The sequence below is a fragment of the Diadema antillarum genome, unplaced genomic scaffold, assembly GCF_040938485.1.
Source record: "Diadema antillarum isolate AM-2024a unplaced genomic scaffold, OU_Dant_1.0 seq00000819_RagTag, whole genome shotgun sequence".
NCBI lineage: Eukaryota > Metazoa > Echinodermata > Echinoidea > Diadematoida > Diadematidae > Diadema > Diadema antillarum.
The window spans coordinates 1895609-1909218 of NW_027271696.1; positions in this window are offsets into that span (position 1 = coordinate 1895609).

A 13610-nucleotide genomic window follows, 5' to 3' on the forward strand; every position below is an offset into this window, starting at 1 on the left:
AGACCACAATATTCCCAAGAGAATCACTGTCAGGCAGAATATGCATTTATAAATATGTAATACGTTTCATGATGATACCTTGAGCCACCTCCTAGATATGCAGTGAAATTTACCACTTTCATGTGACCTTTGACATTTTGACCTCTGACCTTTTCAGCAAAAGACTTCCCAGAGAACCTCTATTGTGTAATACATGTATACACTAAGTTTCAATAAAATCCTGCGGGCATTGCACAAATAGGAGGGGAAACAGTAAGATTTTGAGGATTTAACCTTGACCTTTGACCCATGACCCCTAAATTCCCTTGATAATTACTGCCAGTCAGTAAATGCATAATGTACAAAGTTCCATGAAGATATCTTGAACCACTTACGAGATATGGAGAAAAAAATGAAATTCAAATATGTTCACTTGATCTTTGACCTTTGACCTTTGACCACATGACCCAAAACTATGTCTAGAGAATCTTCATTTGGTAGTACATGTATACACTAAGTTTCAAGAAAATTCCTTCAAGCATTGCATAGATATGGGGAAAATAGTGAAATTTTGAGCAGTTGACCTTGACCTTTGACCTTTGACCTTGAGCATGTGCACCCAAAAGTTGATAGTTACAACTTCGTCCACTGATGCATATACATACCAAGTCTCATTAGATATTAGGATACCTCAAACGGTTTTTTAGTTATGCTGTCCACAAAAGTCATTACGGATGGACGGAAGGACGAACGGACGGACGGACGGAAGAACGGACGGAAGGACGGACAACCCGAAAACATAATGCCTCCGGCGACACTTCGTGGCGGAGGCATAAAAATGAGAATACATGAACATTATTACATGACTGTAGTCAAACTTAATTTGAAAAAAAAAGCAAATCAATAGACACGCAATCCATTTTGATACATGTCATTGTGTCATAACTTTGAAAAACGTGAAAAGCGAGAAAGAAATGACATGAAAAAATGCAAGTGACCAACATCTTCAGTTGCTGCTCCGTCTTGTTGGGAACCTCTTAGGAAAAACTGACATGATAAATATGCACCTGAAAATAAACGTAATACGCAAGAACTCTATAACAAGAAAAGTTAGAAGGCTGTCATAAAAAAGAAAGGAAAAGAACGAACGACAGAGAAGAGAAGATGGGCAGAGAGTTGGTTTTATACGTGTTGGTTAGAATTATGTTTCATTTCAGTACGACTCTATAAACTAATTTCTCATCGACTTTCAAAACATGCAACTCATTGACTCTTAAAACTCACTGACTTTTAAATCAAAACTCACGGACTTTTAAACTTAAAATGAAAAAAAAAATCAACTCATGGAATTGCAATTGAAACCGGACAGTCGAAATTTGTTCCTTTGTGTATGCAACACAAAACATAAGAACAGTTCCTCTTGTAATCTGATTGCGCGTAAAAACGTGAAAACGGACAGATATTCAACGTGGAGTGAGTGAGAAAAAGAAAATCAAATCGAATTGTTTAATAGTTCCGCATCGGCTGCAAGAATAAGTCTTGGATTTTTCGGGAAAGAGAGAGAGGGGAACCTAATAAGACCGTGTTCTGAAATATTTCTATTGGAACGAGTAAGTTTCTTAAAGGAACTATTGCTGTCCACACATTGGCTGTAAATAGGCATTGATAGATAGGTTTGTCCATGTGTTCAAAATACTATACTCTTTCTCTCGTTAGAACTATAGTAATTAGCTGTCTATAAGTTCACCTGTTCCTCCTCAATACATTTCGATTCCTGGAATCAAGTTTGTACCATTAAATGGTTTGTCGAACACGCCTTGGACAAGGTTTCAGTGTTGTCAGAAATCACTTCTTTTTTTCTCACGAATATATGAATGAATTAGTTTTGATTAAGGCTAACGTTAGTAAACTGGTATATTCTACGAGTAGAGCGCTTACAGTGTAGGTGATAATTAAAACAAGATAAGACGAACATACAGAATAAAAGATTGTGCTTTCAGTAAATTCCCCAAGATAAGAACAATTCATTTCTTCTCTTTAGTTCGCAGGCACATTCATCTGTCTCTTTATTTCTTGCTCCTCTGTCTGCTCTTATTTCTCATTCAAAGTATAGATTCAAACGTTAAACAACGCTCTATCCAACACTGGCATGGTACATATTTTTTACGACAAATTAAAAGTACATTTTTGTCAACATATTAGTAAGTGAAGTGGTGAAAATTTAGATAAGAAGATACTTCACTGCGGGCCCTGTACCGTTTCGGTCGAATTCCCGTCTTGTCTGGTCTGCTACGGAAATATCTAGAACGCTGTTCGGGGGACTTATTTTGGCGCCGTTTGTGTGGTAACCTTGCTATCAGTAGCATTACCGAGAAATCATCGCACTGTGTTTAGCAGGGAGAGGGGAGAGAAGTGTGTCCACTGATTACTTTTCAATCATTCGAAATAAATCTTAGCATTACTTCGCCCCTATACAGGCCTATACGAGATTCGGGTATCCCTATTGAGTTTGAAGAGGGCGCAACTTTATTCCATGTGTATCAGCATCATGATTATTATGATAACGTTCAATATCCTTTTTATCACATTTTAGATACTTTTAAATCAGACAAAAATGATATCAGACACGGAGGATTGAAGAGAACATCGTTGTCCGTGTTTGAGACAGAGAGAGAGAGAGAGAGAGAGAGAGAGTGAGTGAGAGATAGAATGACAGAAATATATTAAAAGAGAGAAAGAGAGAGATATGAGATATCATTTAAACAGAGAGGAGGGAGAGAGAAAGGAAGGGAGAGAGAGAGATGAAAAAAATTGAGAAAGTAGGTTTTCTAGCGCCAAGCTCAGTTTTCAGATGTCCTGAGGTCTCATATCCTCCGGAATCATGAGCAAAGCTCCCGGGATCCTAGCCGCCTAGATTATTGCTTCGTCTGCTTGTTTTTTCTGCTTTCTCAATGTCATAATTGCCCTATTATACGACCGTCATTTTATCCCAGCAGTACAGAGGAGGGAGTGTATATACCGGTTTAAAAAAAAAAGAAAAGAAAAAGAAAAAGGGTTAGGTGTAAGCGGGGACCAACCAAATAACCTGGTCAGATCTGCATGCTTGTGTGTATGTGTGTATTGCATTTGTCTTGTGTGTTTGTTCGATCGCTTAATTGCGTTCTGTAGAGGCGTGCGTGTGTTTGTGTACGTGTGGATGTGTACACAAATTCAGTGTTAATGTGTAGACAAATTCAGTGTGTGCGTGGGAATCTCCTCACATCTTACTCTGATGGTTTAATTGCCACCGCCAGGCGAGGCTGCTGGGTGACTTTTACACGATAGCATCTTCCGATTCTCTCGCTGGGTTGTCAGCCACTCTGTCACGCCATCTTCTCTCCCAATACCGCCTCAACCTATGTGGGTTTTGTTCTCCTTAAGATGTCTCTCATGCCTTTTCTCCCCCCCCCCCCCCTCCCCCGTGTTCCTCTTTATAGTGCCCCACCCTGCTCTGGTTGCCACGATTTCATTTCCGCAACACTTGCTGCGCTGTTCTAACGCACTCAATCATGATGTGATCATTCTGCGCGTGTGTGCACGTATGAGATTGTGCGTGCGTGTGTTTGATGTTCTCTCTCTATGTATGTCTAGGCCTATTTATGTATATGTAAATACAATTAATCGTTCCTTTCACAATTTTATGTCGATGAGAGCTAGGTATGTGGAATGTGTCATTCTTTTCGTATATTACATTTTTTAAATCAAGATTTGATTTCATTGCGGAATATATGTTGCGGCTAGCAAACACAATGATTGTGAATAAAAATCTACCAGTACGTTCATAACATGGGTAGCTACATCTGTATAAAGTAACAGCAATCGCCACAAATAATTCCATTGCAAAAACATTGTTACCCAAAATCGGTGAAATGTGAGTGCGAAATGAATGCAACAAAACGACCACGACTCTTACACACAATTTTGACTGAAGCCAATTTGAGCTTGAAAAGTTCAAGTACAAACTTCAGTGCAACGTTCAATGTCATCTGTAACTGATATGCAAATAAATGTGATACAAGAGTAAGTCATGTTACATTTAGCCTTGTTTATATAGTTTTAAACTAAATCCATTACAAAAAACTGCCATTTCTCTCTGCGTGTGAACCATATCAAGCAAACATCATTTACAATTACATTTCAACTATTTCAGTGGACCAGCTCGAATTAAAAGCAATGTAAGCCAATTCAGCCGGTGACGACTTTATTTACTGCAGTTATAGTTATGTATTTGTTACTAAATTAGATCGAGTTCTGACAGATATTATTTGATTGCACAACGAACTTTTTCTAAGAGCGACATTTTTTCTACAGAGGTGTACCTTCATGATTATTTTTTTTTTGCCTCGTTACTTGTTCATGGTTAATTTAAATGCTGGCTTCTAGAGTTCATGTGATTTTAGCGAATATGTCGCTTGTAGAGGCACTCGATCGCCGATCATATTAGATATGGGCAGGATGGCCGATCTACGTTACAAACTGGGGTTATCATTGGTTTAATATCCAGCCAACTTATTGGTACCTGGGAAATTTGGTTGATGATGCGAATAAAAAAAAACAATGATTAAGAGCTTAGACGTAAAGTATAGGCCTAACTTTAACTGAGTGAGAAATGTCTTCTGATTCGACCACAAACTTGTCGGCACCAATCATTCTCAGAATGCTTTATCCCCAAATGTATGATGAAAAGTATTTCAAGTTTGATGTGTAATCTCTATCCCATTTTTTGATCCATTATTCATTCGTCTATCATAAGTTGGATGTACAGATGGAAACCCTGGTCTGGGAATGGGGTTGAGACTGCTTGGCAGGGATTTTCATCGCCAGCATACACACGTGCACAGTGGCTTTCGAACAGGCGAAAACTTCCACCTCCCTGCCCAAACTCTCTGCTTCGCCCTCTTACGTCTTAACGACACCATAAAGGTAAGCGCTCCCTTCTTCCTCGTTTATCTCTACCTCGTTGACGATGGTTGAGCTTCAGCGCGCCGTGCTGCGTATGCGCCAACGTTCGCTCCATCTTCCGCGCGTTTTTATCGTCTGCTATCGCACGCTGACAGAAAGTTGAACTTTTGTGGAACCAAATCCCGCAGCCACTTAGCTGAGACCTACTTTAGGCAGGAGGCAGGAATATAGGGCGCGGAGGGATCGAGAGGTGCGCTGAGGTGGCCTAAATAAGAACGAAGGCGGCTCGGAGTTGAATTTGGCCCTTATCATCGGGGCTATGAAATGGTAACTGCGAGGCTGTTAGTGGTGACAATGTAAATAAATATCCGTGTGGTGGATGGGGCGGTAATGAGTTTCGCTCAATCACCACATTTCAGCGATTGGCTCTTGGGCTACGCCCGGGCGTTGATCCCGGGGTTTAACCGCTGACCATGTTTTTCTCAAATTCTCCTCTTTTCTTTCCAGTCTTATATTGAACGTTTCGAGCTTCATATTGTTTTATCGCTATTTTTTTTTCTCCCCTGAGCTGGAAAACGTTGAAGAAGAGAATCATGAAAAAATGGCACCTCGTACCTCTAGTTCCAAAGAAAACATACATCAATCTGGATGGGATTTGTGATCTAATCCCCGTCTAGGTTGTTATGAAAGGAGGTAGTAAAGTTTGATTGCATTTAGAGTGTGCCTCCCTTAACAATAACTATGACAACATGATGAAACTTAAACACATTTTGGCACTCACATGACGGAACTCAACGAATGGAGAGTATGTAAGAAAAACAATTATTCACTCCAATTTTGAAGGAAAATAAAGATTTGTGATATTTGAATCTAAATCCACTGTCAGAAGTGGACTTCATCATCCATCTGTGATCTTTGTTTTTCTGTGAGAAAGACACTTACCCATCGTATGCCGCAAATTCAACAATGCCTATACTTTGGATGAGATTAAAGCTGTCATGGCACATTTTTATCACAATTGATTGCACTTAAATACAATCACATTATATCGCACGTCATAGTACAGTGTATAACATCGCTGAGCAGCAACAATGATAAACACCTCACTCTCACGGTATACACGAAGATCAATTTCAATCGACAAAAACCAACGTTGAAAAACGAAGGAGAACTGAAACAATCAATACAATCATGTCGGAGGAATGAGGTGTATTTATTGTGGCAACATCGAGATTAACATCGACAGAATATTTCTAACACAGTTTTGGGCTTTACATTTAATAACTTATCCAATATTTGGTGTTGTTGTTATTGTTGTGTCTTTATACATTTTAGGCGTCATAAGATTAGTACTGCAATATATCTTTTCTTATGCATGTCGCTACATTGTTGCAAATTGTATTTTTAGTCATATCGCCCCGCTATCTCATATTTCCCTCTATGTTCAGACTTAAGTTTAAAGTTTGCAAATGATGAAAAAGATAGTGACTTATACATACATCAGAAAATAACATTAAGGAATATTGTTCATTGTGAGTTTCTTCAATTTGTCTCCGTCTACAAATGAAATTTGTTAAGATCGCAACTGCTAATCGGTGAAGTAACAATTATGTCGGAAAAAGGGAACCAGTGGGACTCGAACCTGTCATCTACTGCTTTCCGGGCAACGACACTATAGATACTACCAGGCTGTGACACGATGAACATGGACAAATAACCAAGCTTTGAAATATTGTTATAGGTCGGGTAATTGAACAGAAATTATACACGCTATAGTCCCTGCTTGAGTTGTAGATGTCGGTTTAATGTATGACGTTGTGATCGTGTATGTTACTGCGTATGTCAATATGTTTCAGTTTGTATCATGTCTCTGCGTGTATAATATGGGTGTATTTTACGTATATTCGTTGTAATATCCAATGCTCTCAGATTTTCCATTGAGAACAATAAAATAAATCAATCAACAAAATCAATCATTGTAGACGTTTTCAATCAATTCATGATGCAAAAACGTTGAACGCTCGTTTAAGTAGCTCTCACGCCTGCATCTATGAGATTTTGACTTTGTTAGCATTAAACTCGCAAAGCTCTGCTTTATAGGAGGTCCTTCCATTTCCCCCCTGCATGTCTCAAACCTGCCATTCATTGTTGTGGTTAGCATATCTGTTTTGAAGAGAGATTTCGCCAATTGATTTAACTGTCTCATTTGCATGCAGTGTTAATTTATGTTCTGTTGAAAAATGAACTAAATTTTGAATTGAATTGAAAGCGCTGCAAGTGCGTCCTAACTAATTCAATTGTACTTAAAATAAGCTTTGCATGGTGTACGCAGATTATATTGTACAATCAACGCATATCATTATGTAAGTTGCACAATTCATATTATTTGATATTCTTTTTAAAGATATGATTGAGAGAATAACATTCTACTTTATTTCTTTCAATATTTACATGTTTTATTAAAATAAAGTTTGGCGTTATCATAACAAGATCTTCTATTTAGCTTATCTTTATAAACAGAAAATTCAGTTTTTAGAATATTCAACGATAACGTATCAAAAACAAGCTAATCATAATTTCATCCAAACTCGATATTGATTTTACTGACCAAAGTCTCAAAATTTTCATGAGAGGCCAGTAAAGTTGTATCATTAGCGAATATGACAAATGTTAAATATTGTGAACAATTTACCACGTCATTTATGTATAAGATATTGTCAAAATAACATTGGTTCAAGGATTGAAACTTGAGGTAGACCCGATGAAATGATTGGGGGATCGGAGAAATGCCCTTGATAAATAGAAAAATGTTTCCGGCTTAAACCAAAGATGGAGTATGCTTCTTTTTCCTTAATACTGCAACTTTGACATCAGTATTTGAGTGTGACAAAGTTTCCCAAGCCTTGTATAAATCCATAAAAATGGCGATCGCATGTCTATTAGTGTTGATATTATTCAAAATTCTATTATATAAACTGATAATTGCAAAATCAGTGGAAAGGTTTTTCCTAAATGGACACTGCTTGGGGAGTAAGCAGACTATTACTCGTCAATATTGTACAATCTATCATAAAAAATCTCTCGAGTATGATATCTTAGAAATATAATGTTAGAAATGGGTCTATAATAGTTATCACAGTCAAACGTATGGACTGGTATTACTTTTGTTTGTTTCATTATTGACAGATAATGTCTGTCTGTAAAGATAATTTACATGTATAAGTCGAAAATCTATTCATGAAATACATAGTTCGTGTACTTTCAAGACTTTTACAATGATTGATTCTCGGAATAGCAGTGATGATTTTTGCATTCAGATATAGGATTAAAGAACATTAATTGCTCGAACATTTTCGGGAGGGAGCTAGAAAAATTCGCATCGGACACAATATCCTACGATTTATCGTCAATGGGGTTGTTCCAACGAACAAAAATGTTTGATATACGTGATAAATGATCATAATGATATATATATATATATATATATATATATATATATATATATATATATATATATATCTTTGTAATGACCAGATATGCGACACAGATTGTGCGACATGTGTTTGTAGCTTTCTTGTACAATGTAAGTTTCCTGTATAGGATATGGGTAAACATAGAGCTCCAAAAATGCATTTCATCGTGATCCGTATCATGATTGTGTGTGTGTGTGTGTGTGTGTGTGTGTGTAAGATAAATGATACTTATAATGTTTTTCCAGAAAAGTGGAAAGAGCCCACAGGGAGTGTAAGGTTTCAGCAAATTGATGTATTAACTTATGATATACAGGTGAAGATTTTTGGTAAAATATCAGAATTTCAAAATATTAAGTCAAAAATATCGTATGAGTATTTTGTTACAGCTTTACAAAAACTGTATACTCAGGAAATAAGATATGGTGAAGTGAAGTATGATTTCAGTGATAAGGAAATTATAAATCTGGTGTGTGTCTGTCTAGGAAACAGGTAACCATGACACCACATGTATGTAGTGTGATTTGGTGTGCAAGTGTTGGTGTTTGTGAGTGCGCACTTGTGGGTATGTTTGTTGTTGTTTTTTGTTGATGTTTTGTGTATATATGGGTGTGTGTGTTGAGGGAAAGTTACCGGGAAAGGGGGGGGGGTATGTTAGTGGGGAAATAGGTGGGGATGGTCGGGGCTAGGTAGATGTAGTTAGGTAATAGTAGAGTAATGGTAAAGGGGTTAGGCAGGAATATGGTTTGTTTTGATAATATACACATATGGTTATTTTGTTTTGTACGGGGAGGGGGGAGGGGGTAGGTTGATAGGTTAAATAAAAATGATGAGTTTTGTTTGGTTAATATAAGCATGTTTTTTGTATGATATGTTTTGGGAAAGGCTGTATTCTCAAGAGAGTGTAAGAGAATTTATGTAATGAAGCGGATATTGAGTAATCTGATCAAGTTGATCAAGACATTTTTTCCCATTTTAAGAGTTACACTTAATCTGATATATTTATGTATATAGCGTGTGCTCTGCAAAAAAAAAGAAGGAAGTTATTTTAAAAAAAGTGATTTTAGTAGCACAATTTCTGTTTGGGTGTGTGTGTAATAAGGCACATTTGGATTGGCTTGATTAGGCTGATCAAAATAGCTTTTTCTGAGAGTTATGCAGAATTTCATGTCATTTTTCTTATAAAAACATAGTATGATTGGGAAAAAACCCAAATGTATTGTACTGTATGCTTGAAAAGTGATTCAGCAGCAAAAGTTTTTGTTGTTGATAATATCAATTTCATTGTTACTATGGATTTGATATTGAATGAAACTCAAATAAAGAATATTCTAAAACAAAAAAGTGTGTGTGTGTGTGTGTGTGTGTGCGTGTTAGTGTGTTAAAAACAATTGTGACTTGAAGATATTCATTGGAAATGTATCAACAATCACGTCAAACAATCTTATTCCATCGTTGCGCATGTACATTTCCAAATCATTTCAAATTAGCCATATATCGATTTAAATAAAGTGAGCTTTCTTTTTTTCTGAAGCGGTCTTCAAAATGTACAATACAAAAGCTAAGCTTTTCAGCAGTCCCCTCCATTTCCAACAGTCTACCTAATTACCCATTATCTAATTGATTCTATGTGACTTTATGTTGTTACCTTACCATTAATTTAAGTGCAGATGTATGTATTTGAAATATACTTTGTATTCAGATAATTACGTTGTGTTTATGATTGTGTCTATCTTTTGTTGGAAATGGAAAATAAATGAAATTATCAAATACAAAAATAAAACAATTTGATTGTTATGTCATTTCCTTATAGCTGGCTTATACAAATGATCATTTCATGAAACAATGGTACAGATGGCAACTAAAAAGAAAAGAAACAGATAGGTCGCTGCTTTCTTGCAATGACTTCCGAGATAAAGATGTTTCCAAATGGGTCGTCACAGCTCTTGCTCATAATCATTTGTGTGTATGTGATGGGGGGGGGGTGGGAGAAGGAACTAGAAAGATAGAAGCTAGAGAGGTAAGACATTCGGAGGCTATTTATCGTAGCTTGGATGACGAGGAATATCGAGAAAGAGTCTCTTCGATGGAGGGATAGAGGGGAGGAGGTCTAACCGAGTCATGTGAGGTAATTGTGGACATCCCTCAAAACGTCTGACACTCTCGCTCCAAGCGACAGCTTCGGCATTTGCGGTATAACGACTTCATCACCTCAGCTCTTTAATACTTCACTGATAGCCGGCGATGTAATGATCCCATTCTCTTCTTTTCCCATTTCCGTGTCCCGGCCCATACCCGTCCTCATTCCTTCTTCGTTTTTTAACTAAGTTTTCTCGATCTCCCCTGCCGGCTCATTTTCCCCTTCATTGTTTGCCTCCGCCATGCCCAAGCCCCGGCAAAGAGTCAAGTTGAGGATCGTTTTTCCATTTCTCGTACCTGTAATCCGTCTTGTAATTGATCGCTTTAATTTCCTCGATTGCGAGCACCCTAATCGTCGAAGGAGGGGGTAAGGTAGGGGTATAGCCGGCCGAGTGGCGGGAAAACTCGGGCTGATAGGGGGCTTTCAGAAATGACAAATCGTACTTCCGCCATTCTCCAGCCAGGATGAATAAAATGTCACGGGCTTCTGGCCGGGAAAAGGTGTCCCCACACAAATCTGACGGTAGTCCGATTACCAGTAATTCCTTTCTCATTCTACTCATTCTTTCGATTTTCTTTTTCTCTTTCTGTTTCTAAATTCTTGTTTAAGTCTCTCTCTCTCTTTACTTTCTTTACTCTTTTTCTCTATCTCTGTTTAACTGTTTCGTTTGTTTGTTTTTTCTGTCTGTTTATTTTAATTTCTTTCTCTAATCTTTTTCTCCTACAGCAGTTTTTCATCATCACTTGTCGTGAAATTGGTTATGACATCCTGAATTACTTGAGTACATATCATCTATCACTATATCATTTGATGTCTAACCACAAATTGTTCTGCTTATGTAAAGTACAAACCACCTTCCTCTGTTCATCTCCATCCTCTGTGTTCGATGATGATTGTGTATAGTTGTGTTTGTGCTGTGATGTAGTCAATACTGCAGCTACCCACACTCACTTGTTGGAATTGCGCAAAATTTGATCATGATTTCACTGACCCCAGACAGGGTAGCCATCCCAGTGGATACTCGGATACCCTCTCTTTTTGGCAGCTGTCGGAATAGACTGAAAAATGCCTAACCGATATTGATTAACCCAAACAGAGACTGATAAAAAAGGAATGACTAATGTATCACAATTTTCTCGTACAAAAGCGACATAAGTGTTACCCAAATACAAATGCTTAGTACACCTGTATGATAAGGGGGGAAAAAAGCGTCATTGACAGTATACGAGTCAAGTTGATTACCCCAAATAGCTAATGTTATGCACAAACCAGTTAGTAGCAATCAACACAGATGTTGTTGTATTAAGTTTAGATGTGCATTCATATAGATGAACTAATGTTTAAAGATAGATAAACTCGATTTATCTCTATTGTTTTAATATGGGAAACACACTCGAAAACGAAATGAGTCATTGCTAGATACCAGACGAGGAGATGCGTTTCTCCGAATTTACTGGGTCAGACATTATTTGCACCAAGGACCACATTTACAGGGACACTTGTCCCTCTCTTTCGAGTAGCGATCGGGCCGCGTCTAGCGGACGAGCTACCGACTCGAGCACCCGCTATCAGCCCGTGACCGGCTCTCATGAGACCACGCATGTCCTCAAATGGTGCTTCATCTACGGGGTCCCATCATCCGACCGACATAACGACCGTCTCGGTCAAACATCCCTTGTCCGGTTGCATCGCTATACCTCTGATCGGAGAATCAAGGGGGGAAATAAAAAGGAAGGGCCCCTCTCGAAATTCTAATACCATTTCGCGCCGAACCCCCTCCCCCTTTCATAGCCCTGGCAAGTAATTTGTATTGCGGTTTGATTGGCTTTAGTTTGAGGGGGTGGTTATTACAATCTCTGCACGTCGTATTTGTTGCGAATTCTTCGCAGTCGCAATCTCGTCGACCGATTTGGCGTGCTCGGCAACTTGCGCGGCAAATCGATGGTCTCTCAGCCACAAACCCCTCGAGTCCTCAGCCCCGATCTCTTGCAGCTCTTTCGGGAGGCCATTTTACTGTCTGTATAGTTTTTTCTACCGAGCGATACGACAGCGCCTTGTTGACTTTCTCTTCTTCGAGATAACTTGATTCATGCCCCTACTTGATGTTGCAGCTGGCAATAAATGGCTATAAGGACTCAATTACTTGCCAAGCTTAACCGCCATGCAACGAAAGGGAGAAATTTTCTCATTTGTTTGAATGCATTGTTTATCAACCTCAGCTATAATCCACAGTGTTGTGATCACTGCGAAATATCACATGAAAGGTGGATTTTGGTGGGTTACTATCAAGGAGCAACACCAAACTGACTACCCTTTGCATTTATTATGTAGCTGGGTTTTTTGTGCTGTTTAATTCTGCATTTTGGCAAAGGACATGGATTATGGCGAAGGTTGAAATTGTGCTTTCACACTTTGCACCTCCGTCCCTCACTAAGCAAACCGTCTTCATCACTTTTGCTCTAGAACTGCAACAAGTCAGATATAACTAATCTTTGATACACTCTTCCCATGAGGCTCAGAGCGCTTAAAAAATTACATAAATGGAACATTAATAATTACTACAGTTCAGAATAATTCAATATAAAAAAATGACCAAGTTTCAAATCACCATTTGGACGTCACACAATTATTGGTCCACTCAAATAGGAAAAAAAAATTAAATACGTTCACATTTCTTGCCTTGACAGTGTCATGAAGGCATGTTTTTGGATAGAAATGAGATGATCACCACATTTACGTTCAGTCTGTCTTTAATATTTAATGCGTGTATACCACCATTTCTCTGAACACATTGCTTGCACCTAGTTCGGCACGATGTTTCACGATGGCTGCCCGTGTACTATCGTGGGCTCATGGCACGCTGTCATTGTCTTGTGACGAGCATGTCAAATTACTTGATTGTGGCTCCAAACATGTTCATTTTGACATGTATGAAGTATTCTTGCTATAAGAGAGAGAAAGTGTGTTTGAGACCGTTCTCTAGATCTGTTGCAATACCAAGCTCATTCCGAAAACATTAGTTCTCAAACGGATTCATCTTATAGATCATTAGAAATAAAATCATGATGTTGATTATCAAA